The sequence below is a fragment of the Procambarus clarkii genome, chromosome 10 (genome assembly GCF_040958095.1).
Source record: "Procambarus clarkii isolate CNS0578487 chromosome 10, FALCON_Pclarkii_2.0, whole genome shotgun sequence".
NCBI lineage: Eukaryota > Metazoa > Arthropoda > Malacostraca > Decapoda > Cambaridae > Procambarus > Procambarus clarkii.
This window is the reverse complement of record NC_091159.1, coordinates 39,212,777-39,229,322: the sequence shown is the minus strand read 5'-3', so window position 1 is coordinate 39,229,322 and position 16,546 is coordinate 39,212,777.

Genomic DNA, 16,546 nt, shown 5'->3' with positions numbered 1-16,546 from the left:
GCCTCTTTCCTGAATGTGAAGAGCCTATACAGCTAATTTCCTGAAGGAGCTGAGCTTAAACAACCTCACTCAACTATTAAACAAAATATCTCTTCAAACAAATAGCTAATATTAACTATTTCTTCACTTTAATAAATGCTTTTGCATATACTGTAGTAATAAATAATAATTCTGCTTGCTGAGAACTGTATATCTCATATGACTGGTAAGAAGAGGTCCATACAATCAGACAAGGCTGATAGCTAATCTTGCCTTGGATTATTGAAGGCAGCAACGTGTGTATATATATATATATATATATATATATATATATATATATATGTATATATATATATATATATATATATATATATATATATATATATATATATATATATATATATATATATACAAGGGAGGTAATAAATAACTTTGGTATTAAGACTGCCGTACGGACATTCACTTTTATGTTCCTATTAGTAACAAAATAGTTTTTGTGGTTTTGTGAACTTAATTTTGTATTTCATAAAGTGTATTGTTAATGTATACTAAACAATTATGGCCTAACGTTTTATTCCACTCATTTACACAGTATTTAAACAGTATTAATTCTGCTTTGCTCAAGTTTTATCATTCAAACACAAAATGCATTAACTTTGGTCATAATTTTCTTTTTTTCAATGCAGCATTAAAACAATTATTTATGTAACTCATTTTAAAATTATTACCAATTACACACATTGAAAATTTACTTATTGGCTGTCACTTTTATTCATATAAAGCCAGTTTTAATAAACTAAATATATTTAGTTACTGTATTTAATTTTACACCCGAACAGAGCTTACATAAAATTACTGGACAATTTCAATTAAAATCATGTGCAAATATTTTCATGAACTGAGCTCTTTGAACTCTTTTGAGCTCACCTGAGTCTCGGGTGAACCAAGATAGGCAGCCCGCAGCCTCAACCCGTCACACATCCGTCATCCAGCGGTCCACCCCACAGACTCGTCCAGAAATCATTACATGCTGTTCATTCAAAACTGGAATTTTCTCAAATAGGAATTAATATTATAATATATAACTATATTGTACATATTTAGGCACTGGTTAGGTTAGATTAGGTGTTAAGGTTCAGTTGGCGATTATTTGGATAGTCCGGAAAAAAAAGAGCTAAAAACTAAACTTAAATATTCCTAGGCCTAGTATGGTACATATATGTATTGTAGGCTTGAAGAACTATGCCTACCTCGTGTGTAGCTGGAGCTCCAAGTGTCCCGTCCGGAAAATGGAAGCTGTAGTGAGTGAACTACTGCTGGTGAGGGAGCTTTGTGGAGCTCTGATGGCAGAGGTGGATTCCCCGCAGGAGGAGCTAAGGCAGACGAAACACCGTCAAGAAGTAAGTGTTTCAAGCAAATGAGGAACGCAGCAGTAGAAAGTCGCCGACATGGAATGTCGTAAAGGACAGGGGTCTAAAGAAGACTTTGACAAGGCCACCTACAGATATCATGACTTCCAACCCATTCACCGTGCTGGAGGACGAATGCTGTGTGGAGACGGTAGTTCCCTCGAAAGTTAAGTCAACGAAAGGAGTGCAGGTCCCTCAAGATGCTCTCAAAGTAAGGGAAGTACCTAAGCGAATTTTGGTTGTTGGAGATTCACAGGTGAGGTATCTGGATAGAACTTTTTGTGCAAGAGATAGGGGGAACAGGTTAAGGTTTTGCTATCCGGGAGCAGGAATTGGTGATATTGTTAACAACATGGAAGATATTATGGCTGGAAATGGGAACAAACCCATTATTTGTATCAGTGCCGGCGGAAATAATGTTGGACGAGTTAGGAGTGAGGAACTGATATAGGGATTTAAGACAGTCAGAGAATTAGTTAGGAGCAAGGGAGGAATCCCGATCATATGTGGCATTCTTCCAAGAAAGGGAGTTGGAAATGAATGATTGTCGAGAGCACTTGATGTCAATTGCCGACTAGACAAATACTGCAAATTAAATGCAATATCATTTATAGATAACTGGGAACACTTCTATGGAAGAAATGACATGTATGCTCGGGATGGGGTGCATTTATCCAGGGCTGGGGTTGTTGCTGTTGTCAACTCGTTGGAACCTGTGGTGGGAGGGATTTGTTTGGGTTTAAACTGTTAGTAGATAGTGATATGGAGAAAAAGAGGTAATTAAAATACGTGTTTGCAGAAGAAACAACTTGGCAAAATGATCAGGGGAGGAGTGGAACCTCAAAATAACACTTAGGGTATATTACACGAACAGTAGGAGTTTAAGAAACAAAATAAACTATTTAAATGCTCTTGTATGCATGGCAAAATAGATATTATTGCACTAACCGAAACGTCTTGGATTCTTGGAACTTCATATTCATCAAGAACTGTAAAAAACCACTATCGCAGGCCCTTCACATTCTTTGGAGACAAAGCCTAGATACTGATGTTATCCCTGACATACTAAAAACAGCAGAGATAGCACCACTCTATAAAGGAGGAAATAAGGCAGGGGGAAAAAATTACAGACCTACAGCACTAACATCGCACATCATAAAATTTTTTGAGAGAGTGCTAAGAAGTAAGATCACAAAATACATGGAATCACAACATCTCCATAACCCCGGACAACATGGTTTCAGAACAGGGCGCTCTTACCTGTCACAGTTGCTGGACCACTAAGACAGGGCATTAGATGCCATGGAAGACAAACAAAATGCTGATGTAATTTACACAGATTTCGCAAAAGCCTTTGACAAATGTGACCATGGTGCATATAAATGCACATAATGCACATAAAATGCATTAAAGAGGAATTACTGGAAAAAATAGGCTGATGGATCTACAATTTCCTGACTAACAGAACCCAATGTGTAATAGTCAACAAAATAAAATCCAGCCCAACAACCATGAAGAGCTCAGTCCCCCAGGGTACTGTGCTTGCTCCAGTACTTTTTCTCGTCCTCATATCGGACATAAACAAGGACATAACCTATAGCACTGTATCATCCTTTGCAGATGACACTAGGATCTTCATGAGAGTAGGCAACATAGAGGACACGGCGAACCTCCAGTCAGATGTAGATCAGGTCTTACTATGGGCTACAGAAAATAATATGGTGTTTAACGAAGATAAGTTCCAGCTCATGCGCTATGGAAAAAATGAAAATATAAAAACGGAAACCACGTACAAAACTCAGGCAAATCATAACATAGAACGAAAAGGCAATGTAAAGGATCTGGGTGTACTCATGTCGGAAGACCTTACCTTTAAAGAACACAATAAAGTAGCCGTCACAACTGCAAGAAAAATGACAGGTTGGATAACAAGAACTTTTTACACTAGACATGCTATACCGATGATGATACTTTTCAAAACGCTAGTGCTCTCTAGAGTGGAGTACTGCTGCACAATGACAGCACCTTTCAAAGCTGGAGAAATTGCTGACCTGGAGAGCGTGCAGAGATTCTTTACTGCTAGAACCCTCTCAGTAAAACACCTAAACTACTGGGGCCGACTAAAGAGCCTAAATCTATATTCCCTTCAGCGCAGGCGGGAGAGATACATAATAATCTATACGTGGAAAATAGTAGAGGGGCTGGTCCCAAATCTGCACACAGAAATAACATCACATGAGACCAGAAGACATGGCAGGATGTGCAGAATACCCCCGTTGAAAAGTAGAGGTGCAACGGGTACTCTGAGAGAGAACTCTGTCAACATCAGAGGCCCGAGACTGTTCAACACGCTTCCATAGATAAACACCTCCAAAGGATACCTGATGAACCAGGCTGTGACTCATACACACCTCCACAGATCTCCAGTATCATCTATTGATACTGGCTGGCATATATATATATATATATATATATATATATATATATATATATATATATATATATATATATATATATATATATATATATATATATATATATATATATAGGGGTACCACCACTGGTTTAATTAAAGGGACCCACATCCTCGAAGAAGAAAATAAATAGTGTTCAGAGAAGACCTTGTGGATTCTCACTGAATACTTTAATCTTTTCCTCTCCTACCACCCCTATTATTGTTTTTTTTTTTTTTTTTATTTGATTTTATTGCAATGTTACAGTTTACAGAAAACACACACTTATATAACAAAATAACAATATACCAATCAGTGTTCGAAGACCTCGTCCAGTTCCTCGGGGGTCGGGTGCGTACCCAAGATACAACACGCATTTCCCCTCTGAACAGCGACACTGAGGCGCTGGAACATAAAACTGGCCGCTCTTGGGTCTCTAGTCTTCCCAATGAGTTCCTCGCCCAGCTCCTTCAGGAACTTAAGTGCACATTTACCCCAGGCGCCCAGAGTCTCAGAGCCTATTGGCACGAACCTGTAACAACGTTCTAGGTCCCTGTACTTGTTAGTTTTCTGGGTCTCCCTGAAGGTGGCCGCCCCGCCTCCCTCAGCTGCGCTGTAAGGTAGATAGGTATCAGCCAATGTGGATGCACACGTGTAGTCCCACACGACCTGTTTACCTTCTCTCCACGGCTGCAGGGTGACTCCATCTGGGCGTTTTTGGCTGTTGTCAGGCCTGCACAACTGAGGTTCCCTTTGTGCTGGGCACCCAGCTGACGCCAAACTTCTCTTGATGATGTCATTGACTGCTTCATGTCTGGCAATCTTTCCCTGTGTCTTACGACAGATGAGACCATGGCTGCCGTATTGGTCTGCCCGTGCATGGCCGCAAATACACCGGTGCTCGGTGGAGATAGGGGCGGCAAGGCGCAGAGCAACACCAATACTTAGGGTCCGATGGTCCAGGCGGGTCCCCAAGGCGGAATTAGGGACTGCCAACAGGAAGTCCCCGGCATGGGGAGCTTGCACAGCTAGAAGACGCGCTTTGTCCTTCCTGGAAGCTGCCTCCAGCAATGATGTGGCGATGTTCTCCACTATGGGGCTATCCCATTTGGACTGTTTGCAGTCATTTGGAAAAGTCGGTCGAGGATGAGAGTTGACAAGAGTGTCCCACTGACCGGCTCCTTCCGCGAATTTGGGATCATGAATCCCAATGAAGTCTCTTAGGTGTTCCGGTAGTATTTCCTTAACTAATTCACCTGTTGCACTGGTCGAGGATAAGAATGCCGGCAATGCTAACTGGGTCGCCTTGCGAATACCTATCCCCCCGAGTCTAACTGGGAGCGTTGCTTGGTCCCATTGGTCATCTTGCAGGGAGAGGTTTAACACTTTCACGGTTATTGACCTTAGGAGTGTGTCATATTCTGTTAATTTTGGGCTGTCGAAGGAGGGAGCACACCTTAGGAAATAGGTCAGTCTGGGCAAAGCCAGGCACCTTGTGAGAAGGTACAGAGCATCGTGGGCGTCCAAAGCCCCTATTCTTCCCTCCATCCTCCTCAGGTCGTTCAGCTTTTCTTCGAGGACTACCTCAATGGCGCTCGAGCCCAGAGGTGCCCCTAGCAGCACACTGTCGGTGGGAGCGATCACTTGGGCTCCTGGCAATATGGTTCGCACTGCATCTATGGTTGGTTGGCTAGATGAGATGATTTCACACTTTAATGGGTTTAGGGTGAGTCCTAACTCCTCTCCCTTAGATTTCACCAGCTGTAGATCTTCTAGCAGGGACTCCTGTGTCCCTGCCAGGGTGCCATCGTCCAGGAACCAGATGTTGAGTTCGCTGGTCAACCTGCTTGTGACCTCTTTAACAGCCATGCAAAAAAGAAAAGGAGCAAGTGGGTCTCCCTGCTGGACACCTTCTGCAGAAACAACTTCATGTTCCCCAAACAGCAGCGTCGATTCCCTACTGTACCCTGCTGAGACGAAGGGGAGTAGAGAAGGAAAGCTTGTTCGAACTGCTTCCAGTACCACATCCCTTTTTACCTGGTTGAAGGAAGGTTGAAGGTTCGAGTCTCCTGGTGGGAAAGTGTTCTAAAGTTGTATATATATATATATATATGCGAACAAGCCTGAATGGTCCCCAGGACATATGCAACTGAAAACTCACACCCCAGAAGTGACTCGAACCCATACTCCCAGAAGCAACGCATCTGGTATGTACAAGACGCCTTAATCCACTTGACCATCACGACCGGACATAATGAGGTGATAGCCGAGGCTATTTGAACCACCCCACCGCCGGCACTCGGATAGTTATCTTGGGCATAGCATTTTACCAAATCACCTCATTCTTTGGGGCAACACGTGAGGAACACAAATGCGAACAAGCCTGAATGGTCCCCAGGACATATGCAACTGAAAACTCACACCCCAGAAGTGACTCGAACCCATACTCCCAGAAGCAACGCATCTGGTATGTACAAGACGCCTTAATCCACTTGACCATCACGACCGGACATAATGAGGTGATAGCCGAGGCTATTTGAACCACCCCACCGCCGGCACTCGGATAGTTATCTTGGGCATAGCATTTTACCAAATCACCTCATTCTTTGGGGCAACACGTGAGGAACACAAATGCGAACAAGCCTGAATGGTCCCCAGGACATATGCAACTGAAAACTCACACCCCAGAAGTGACTCGAACCCATACTCCCAGAAGCAACGCATCTGGTATGTACAAGACGCCTTAATCCACTTGACCATCACGACCGGACATAATGAGGTGATAGCCGAGGCTATTTGAACCACCCCACCGCCGGCACTCGGATAGTTATCTTGGGCATAGCATTTTACCAAATCACCTCATTCTTTGGGGCAACACGTGAGGAACACAAATGCGAACAAGCCTGAATGGTCCCCAGGACATATGCAACTGAAAACTCACACCCCAGAAGTGACTCGAACCCATACTCCCAGAAGCAACGCATCTGGTATGTACAAGACGCCTTAATCCACTTGACCATCACGACCGGACATAATGAGGTGATAGCCGAGGCTATTTGAACCACCCCACCGCCGGCACTCGGATAGTTATCTTGGGCATAGCATTTTACCAAATCACCTCATTCTTTGGGGCAACACGTGAGGAACACAAATGCGAACAAGCCTGAATGGTCCCCAGGACATATGCAACTGAAAACTCACACCCCAGAAGTGACTCGAACCCATACTCTTGTATGGGCTTGTTCGCATTTGTGTTCCTCACGTGTTGCCCCAAAGAATGAGGTGATTTGGTAAAATGCTATGCCCAAGATAACTATCCGAGTGCCGGCGGTGGGGTGGTTCAAATAGCCTCGGCTATCACCTCATTATGTCCGGTCGTGATGGTCAAGTGGATTAAGGCGTCTTGTACATACCAGATGCGTTGCTTCTGGGAGTATGGGTTCGAGTCACTTCTGGGGTGTGAGTTTTCAGTTGCATATGTCCTGGGGACCATTCAGGCTTGTTCGCATTTGTGTTCCTCACGTGTTGCCCCAAAGAATGAGGTGATTTGGTAAAATGCTATGCCCAAGATAACTATCCGAGTGCCGGCGGTGGGGTGGTTCAAATAGCCTCGGCTATCACCTCATTATGTCCGGTCGTGATGGTCAAGTGGATTAAGGCGTCTTGTACATACCAGATGCGTTGCTTCTGGGAGTATGGGTTCGAGTCACTTCTGGGGTGTGAGTTTTCAGTTGCATATGTCCTGGGGACCATTCAGGCTTGTTCGCATTTGTGTTCCTCACGTGTTGCCCCAAAGAATGAGGTGATTTGGTAAAATGCTATGCCCAAGATAACTATCCGAGTGCCGGCGGTGGGGTGGTTCAAATAGCCTCGGCTATCACCTCATTATGTCCGGTCGTGATGGTCAAGTGGATTAAGGCGTCTTGTACATACCAGATGCGTTGCTTCTGGGAGTATGGGTTCGAGTCACTTCTGGGGTGTGAGTTTTCAGTTGCATATGTCCTGGGGACCATTCAGGCTTGTTCGCATTTGTGTTCCTCACGTGTTGCCCCAAAGAATGAGGTGATTTGGTAAAATGCTATGCCCAAGATAACTATCCGAGTGCCGGCGGTGGGGTGGTTCAAATAGCCTCGGCTATCACCTCATTATGTCCGGTCGTGATGGTCAAGTGGATTAAGGCGTCTTGTACATACCAGATGCGTTGCTTCTGGGAGTATGGGTTCGAGTCACTTCTGGGGTGTGAGTTTTCAGTTGATATATATATATATATGTATATATATATATATATATATATATATATATATATATATATATATATATATATATATATATATATATATATATATATATATATATATATATACAACTTTAGAACACTTTCCCACCAGGAGACTCGAACCCTAGCCAGCACAGAAGCCTTCCAGCAACTGGCATAACAGGTACGCCTTAACCCGCTCCACCACCTGCTCAGACCCTTAAAAGAGATGGTAATTTCGGAGTATCATATACCCCAAAGATCACCACCTCCCAAGAGCACTAGAGCAAGTGAGGGGTCATTTATACGTTCATTTCATCAAGTCCCTGTTAATATGGGAAGACAGTGTCTATGCTTAAGGCACAACTCTCCTAAACACGAGAGTGAAGTATACAACTTTAGAACACTTTCCCACCAGGAGACTCGAACCCTAGCCAGCACAGAAGCCTTCCAGTAACTGGCATAACAGGTACGCCTTAACCCGCTCCACCACCTGCTCAGACCCTTAAAAGAGATGGTAATTTCGGAGTATTTATATACCCCAAAGATCACCACCTCCCAAGAGCACTAGAGCAAGTGAGGGGTCATTTATATGTTTATTTCATCAAGTCCCTGTTAATATGGGAAGACACAGTGTCTATGCTTAAGGTACAACTCTCCTAAACACGAGAGTGAAGTATACAACTCAGATACAAAATGTTGTATACGTATATGAAGTATATGAAGTATATGAAGTAAATGTATATGAAGTATACAAAATGTTGTATACTTCACTCTCGTGTTTAGGAGAGTTGTGCCTTAAGCATAGACACTGTGTCTTCCCATATTAACAGGGACTTGATGAAATAAACGTATAAATGACCCCTCACTTGCTCTAGTGCTCTTGGGAGGTGGTGATCTTTGGGGTATATAAATACTCGGAAATTACCATCTCTTTTAAGGGTCTGAGCAGGTGGTGGAGCGGGTTAAGGCGTACCTGTTATGCCAGTTGCTGGAAGGCTTCTGTACTGGCTAGGGTTCGAGTCTCCTGGTGGGAAAGTGTTCTAAAGTTGTATACTTCACTCTCGTGTTTAGGAGAGTTGTGCCTTAGGCATATATATATATATATATACATATATATATATATATACATATATATATATATATATATATATATATATATATATATATATATATGTATATATATATATATATATATATATATATATATATATATATATATATACATATATATATACATATATATATATATATATATATATATATATATATATATATATATATATATATATATATATATATATATATCTGTGTGAAATAGTTTGCTATTTCTTTAGTTTTTTTTAGCTAATTTTTAGTTTTAATTTAGCTAATAGTTTGCTATTAATATATTTATTGCTCTGTATATATATATATATATATATATATATATATATATATATATATATATATATATATATATATATATATATATATATATATATATATATATATTGTAACACCCAGGACCTCCCCTCCCCTTAGAGTTCACACCCAGGGAAGCCTTCTCCAAGAGGTCAGCCCAGATGACCTCCGGTTTATCTTGTATATTGATTAAAAATTCCTGGGTTAGTCTTAGTCAGCATAGTTTCAAGTATGTAATATTTCATGCAAGGAAATTAGACTCCAGATTCTTATGTGTAAACATCCCTGGATCTCCCCCTTTTGGCCAGGTCAGAGGTTAGTCACACACGTAATTAATAACTCCTCTCTTGAAGAGTGTATGGTGAATGTCAAACAAGCTTTTTGAAATATTTCTTGAGTGTTTGTACACTTTTGGTGGGTAGCAACAGCAGATCTCCCCCTCCCCCCTGTGGGGGTTGTATATAGAGGGCCTGTAGGAACATAGGAGGGGAGAGTGCGATACACCGGGATCGAGAGCGGGTCTGTGAAGAACATCTCAGCCCGGGAGAGACAGAGGTCTTAAGGTAATGTGTGTGATCTCTGAGTTTTTGTTCCATGTCCAAATTTCTTAACTTTTTGCCAGTGTTAGAGTAGCATTTATAAGTGGTGATTGACATAATTTTGGTCTCAATAAACTTACGTGAAATTTCCCGTCTGTGTCAATTGTTGAATCCTCTTAGCCTTTTGGATATAGTGGCTGACAACCGTTTTCAAAATTAATGACAGTCATAGAAAGTACTCTCCAAGTCAAGCAATGTTTCTTGCCTCGTTGCTTGATATAGTTTCAATGGTCAAAGGCAGATGGTGGCAGCGTATTTAATCTCTGTGTTAGCATTTCCTTATTGGCAGTGTACCTTTGGTTCCGGTGTAACCATCATATGTCAGCTCATAACAGTGTTATCAAGTGCAACCGATGAGGAAGTGTTACTCAGGATCAGTAGTGTGTACATTATAGTGGTGTTCCAGTATAGTGGTACATTTTAGTGGTGTTACAATAGAGTGGTGTTACAATGGTGCTAGCGGTGGTCCAATAAATTGTGGGTGTGTTCACACTTTATTGGAGTCCTGCGCGCCGGCGGCTGCTCAGTTGGCCACGTAGTTGTTTGTTAGTTTAGGCGGGCTCGCGATTTCGTTGCTCGGGGCCACACGTATTTTAAGTGTTATGATTAGTGCGACATACGGGAAACTAGAGAAAGTTTGGGGTATGCGCGTCGCTCTGAAATCTATGGACAGAAATTAGTTCTCGTTTCCCTTCATAGCTTCCAGGGGTGTACAACCCAGTTATAGGTTGTACAGCAATCTGTTCGGCAGGTTGTCTGGGAAATTATCAGTGAAGGACGCTTACTGATATATTTCTGAGGTACATGGAGATGCCTCGAGTTCTAGATCTTAACGATAAGGCCGCAGACGGTGCTTCGTCACCTAGAGTGTAGCTGAGTTATCATCATAGAGGGGGTCATGTTGGCAGCGAGACTGACCTCAAACATTCTGGTCGTGAATTGTGTCTTAGGAAGGACGGCTGCTAGTGTTGGATGTTTTTCCCCAAGGGCGGGTCAGACGTAGTTAGCAGGCGTAGCTTACCGAGGAACAATCGTAGATTTAATCACCACGAGAGTAGTTTTACAATTAGTTAAGGGAATTCATAGTTAAGTATATTATATCTTTTTATTTTCATTATTCTACTCTGATATTTTCATAAGTGTAAGGAATTTCAGTGTCGATAAGGTTGTATGTGCACCTGCCGTCTCTTGTGTGCACATATGTGTACATGTGTTTCTCGTGCGACGATCTGGGAGATTGTTTATACTAAGTTATCAACACCTGTTTCATCTTGGGCGCGCGGTCATAACTCTTGTCCACTCAGGAAGGGTACTGTCCTATGTCCCCACCTCTTTCTGCAGACGCTTCGCGCGGTGTATATTGTGTTTACAGCGAGTGCGCGTTTGTTGTGACTTACTTTTTAACGTTCAATCGTTGCAAGTAATATTGTGTTAAAATTTCATCGCGTTGTCTTGCTTGGTCAAGGTTTTACGGGATTGCCGGTAAGTTGTATGTTGACCAGAGCGAGGTCTCAACGTGGGGTGACTCCGGTCTTGCATTTAGGGGATAACGAATTCTCTGTGCTTCCGGGTACTGTGGCCATGGCGGACCCAGATCATTCGCCGGCACCTGGAATCATCCATGGGCTAGGTAGCCAGTCTACAGAAGACGCTACACCCCCACCGGCAGGAGGTGAGGATTTACTGGGGGAGGGGCCCGTGGTGCCACAAGCCTCCCCCAGCCATTCGTCCTCCCTGCTGTCACAAGGGCCCCTGCAACAACAAACACTGTCTACCCCTCAGGTACAGCCCACACCGCCCCCCGCGTCCCCACCTATACCGGCGGTTGCGCCATCCACTCAGTTGTGTTCCCTACAACTTCAGCCACAACAACAGGCATTGGGTACAACACCTCAGGTACAACCTCAGCCACAACAGCAGGCATTTGGTACAACATCTCAGATCCAACTTCAGCCACAACAACAGGCACTTGGTACAACATCTCAGATCCAACTTCAGCCACAACAACAGGCACTTGGTACAACATCTCAGATCCAACTTCAGCCACAACAACAGGCACTTGGTACAACATCTCAGATACAACTTCAGCCACAACAACAGGCACTTGGTACAACATCTCAGATACAACTTCAGCCACAACAACAGGCACTTGGTACAACATCTCAGATACAACTTCAGCCACAACAACAGGCACTTGGTACTACATCTCAGATACAACTTCAGCCACAACAACAGGCATTTGGTACAACACCTCAGGTACAACTACAGGCACTTGGTACAACACCTCAGGTACAACTTCAGCCACAACAACAGGCACTTGGTACTACATCTCAGATACAACTTCAGCCACAACAACAGGCATTTGGTACAACACCTCAGGTACAACTACAGGCATTTGGTACAACACCTCAGGTACAACTTCAGCCACAACAACAGGCATTTGGTACAACACCTCAGGTACAACAACAGGCATTTGGTACAACACCTCAGGTACAACAACAGGCATTTGGTACAACACCTCAGGTACAACAACAGGCATTTGGTACAACACCTCAGGTACAACAACAGGCATTTGGTACAACACCTCAGATACCACTTCAGCCACAACAACAGGCACTTGGTACAACATCACAACTAACCATGGCGCACCCACATCAACAACACCAATGTAATTCACAACCCTCCGTTACCCCTCAACCACCCTATACCCCCCAGTCCTATCAACCAGCCACCCCCCTAGCTCACATGACACACAGCTCCCCTCCTTACCCCTCCCACTTAACACCTAACCCCCCTCCTTTCCTTCATTCCCCTTCCTACCCTCCTGCCCCCCACCTCCCCTATGTCCCCGCCCAGTATTCCCCTTCCTCCGCGCCCCTCCCGGGTGGGTCTCCTCATTTGCCAGCCTTAGCGGGGTTGTTACCCAAGCCGGTCGTGCTTAAATTGATTTGCAATGACCTATCGCGTGATAAGGTGGAGCGCAACAGAGCAGTAGAGGACTGGCTCTGGCAGGTGGATTCTGCCTTAGCGTCGGCGCCCAGCGATCCTGTGAAGATCCATCTGGCCGCCGGGTTTTGCGTGGATCCGAGCGGCCCTCTTATGAAACTAGAGACGTTTAGACGTTTGGGCACATGGCCAGAGTTCGTACATGCGATAAAACAACGTTACAAGGAGCGGATCACGGAGGAAGAGGCTTACAGATATTTGTCAAATCTTCGTCGCGACCCGAATGTTACAGTCAAAGCGTTCGGTACTGTTGTGTTGAGTAGGGTCAGGGACCTCAGACAGGAACTGGGGTATGACACAGCGGCGGTTGAGAGCTTGGCGAAACAGCTCTTTTGCAGATCTTTACCTCCCACCATTGGCCCGTTTATTGCAACAGAGGGTCTCCATATGAGCTTTGATAGATTATTAGAACACGCATCCTGGTTCTGTGACGTGGAACAGACCGCATCTCGGGTCAGCACCCAGCCGACCCCTTATGTTAATGCTATTGCCGATCCTGCAACAGTGCAGGTCGACAAGGGACCAGGGGACATCCCACGACCACAGACCATTACGAAAAGGGGGACAGGGCCTTCCCCTCGGCGGGTACACACATACAATATTACGTGTTATAATTGTGGGGGTCGAGGACATATGCAGCGTGCCTGCCCTAGCGGGGTGTTTGAAGCCTGAGATAAGGTTCCGTTTCATGATGGTCGACCTACATTTGAGGTGAAGGTTGAGGGTGAGAGTTTGATTGCTTTCATGGACACGGGTAGCCAAGCAACACTCATTAAGAGTTCAGCCTTCAGCAAATTCAAACATGCACGGCTTAAATGTAGTAGTAAGCAGCTCACAGCAGTTAATGGGGGACAAATTGACATCTTGGGTCAGGCCACAATTAATTTTGAAATAGGTCATGATGGGTCGTACCCTCACACTTGTACAGTGGTTCAGAATCTTGCTTATCCGGGTGATATCTTGATTGGCATGGATTTCTTACACAGGTTTTCATATTCTCTGTCTGCTGAGAAAGGGGCGAGACATTGCCGGTTGAAATTAGGAACTGTATCCTATCCGGTGACATTGACTGACCATCCCCCGGTTGTAGCTTCCATCCAACGGAAGCAGAAACATCATGCCAATTACGCAAAATTTTTGTTTCAGTCTCCTCCAGACAATAATAAGAAGTCGTGTATTTTACATGCTTTTGGCAAGCAGACTTGCCCACCACGATCATTTAGGTTCCTTAGGGTGGCCGTGGGTCGTCATATCCAGCCTGGTACTACCCTTCTGGTGGCCGGCAGGTTTGATAAACTATTAATTCCCCACCACTTAATTGTTGTCCTGGACAAAGGTGCCCTCATACCTGTAGTCAATCTCTCACACAAGACCTACCGCTTCAGAGTGGGTGATCGAGTGTCTCAGGGTATTATCTTAGAGGAGACATCGATCTTTCAAGCAGATCCATCGGAAACAATTACAGACACTAAGCAATGTGGCGCTCTTAATGTTAGAGACACTAGTAAGACTCCTAGGCACAGCACAACGGTGCTTGCGCCACCTTGCGATACCAACAATTTGAATAAATTAATATCAGCACTAGACTTACAGCACATTCCACAGTTAGAGAGGAAACGGGTGCGGGAAGTTTTGCGGATGTTCCCCAAATTATTTGCAACGGACGATGATCAAATTGGGTTGTTAGACAGAATTGAGCACACCATTCCAACAGGTGATCACGAGCCCGTGTACACGAGACAGTGGAGGCTCCCGGAACAGGCTAAGAAAACTATCAGAGAGGAGTGTCAGAAGATGTTAAGACAGGGAGTTATAGAACCAAGCACTTCACCATGGCTGTCTCCGGTGGTGCTGGTGCGCAAACCGGATGGTAGTTACCGGTTTTGTGTCGACTATCGGAAAGTTAATGAAATAACAAAGGGGGACGTGTACCCCTTACCTCGGATTCAGGAAATTATAGATCAGTTCGCGGCAGCCAAGTATTTCTCCACTCTGGATGCTAAGTCAGCATATTGGGCTATTCCAGTTGCAGTTAAGGACCGTGAGAAAACAGCATTCTCTGATGGGGTTCACCAGTTTCAGTTTAAGCGCATGCCTTTTGGGCTCAAGACAGCCCCTTCCTCATTTCAGAGGGCTATTAACTACATCCTCAGCCCTGTGCTAGGTAGGCATTCATTAGCATACCTGGATGACGTGGTTATCTACTCTAGGTCGTTTGATGAGCACCTGCGGGACTTGACTGAGACACTGTCATTGTTAGACAAGGCAGGCTTCAAATTAAATATCAACAAGTGCACCCTGGCATCTCAGAAATTCAAATTTCTGGGGTTCCAGGTGAGCACAGATGGCATCCGCCCTGACCCAGACTCATGCCGCGCCATTGCTGAGATGCCCAGGCCTAGGTCAGCAAGGGATGTGCGCCGGTTTCTGGGAGCAGCCGGATACTTCCGCCGCCATATTGAGGGATTTGCTAGTATAACAGCGCCTTTAACTGACCTTGTAAAGAAGAATGCTAAATTTATGTGGACCTCAGAACACGATGAGGCTTATACTAGGCTCAAACGTCAATTAATTACCGCCCCAGTATTAGCTGTGCCTGACTTTGATAAGGAGTGGGAGGTGCATACAGACGCTAGTGGTATTGCCATAGGAGGGTGCTTAATGCAGCGTGATTCAGAGAACCATCCTCACCCTGTGGCGTATTTCAGCAGAAAAGTGAAGGGACCTGAAGTTAGATACTCAGCAACAGACAAGGAAGCGCTTGCTGTGGTTGAAAGTGTTCGTTATTTTGAGCCCTACCTATTCCAACGTCATTTTGTTATTTTCACAGATCACAGAGCCCTCACATATATATTTAAAAAGAAAACAAAGTGTCCCCGGATGTCCCGTTGGTCTCATGAGCTGTCAGCTCACTCGTTTCAGATCCTTTATAAGCCTGGACCATCTCACGTTGTGCCAGACACGTTGAGTAGGAACGTCGCGTCAGTTAACGTAAATGTCAACATTGAAACTATTGCAAGTGATAAAATGAGAGAATTTCAAATGGGAGAACAGCGATGGAAGGAAATAATTGAATATTTGGAGGGTGGTAAATACCCTATGAAGAAAGGTAACTTTCCCCTGCAGCATTTTGACCTGCAGAAGGGTGTCCTATATTATGTTAACGACATGAAAGATCGTGCGGTTTACCAGTTAGTCATCCCCGACGTGTTAAGATCATCAGCCGTGAAACTTGCGCATGCATCTAAGATCGCTGGTCACCCTGGGGTCTTTAAGACCTATATGAGAGCTAAAACTTTATTCTATTTTCCTAGGATGTTATCTTATATCACTAAGTTTGTCAGATCGTGTCCGAATTGTCAAAGGAGAAAAGGTACCCCTAAGGTACAGGCGCCACTACAAGAGTTCCCTGACATTTTTGAGCCTTTAGATCGAGTGGGA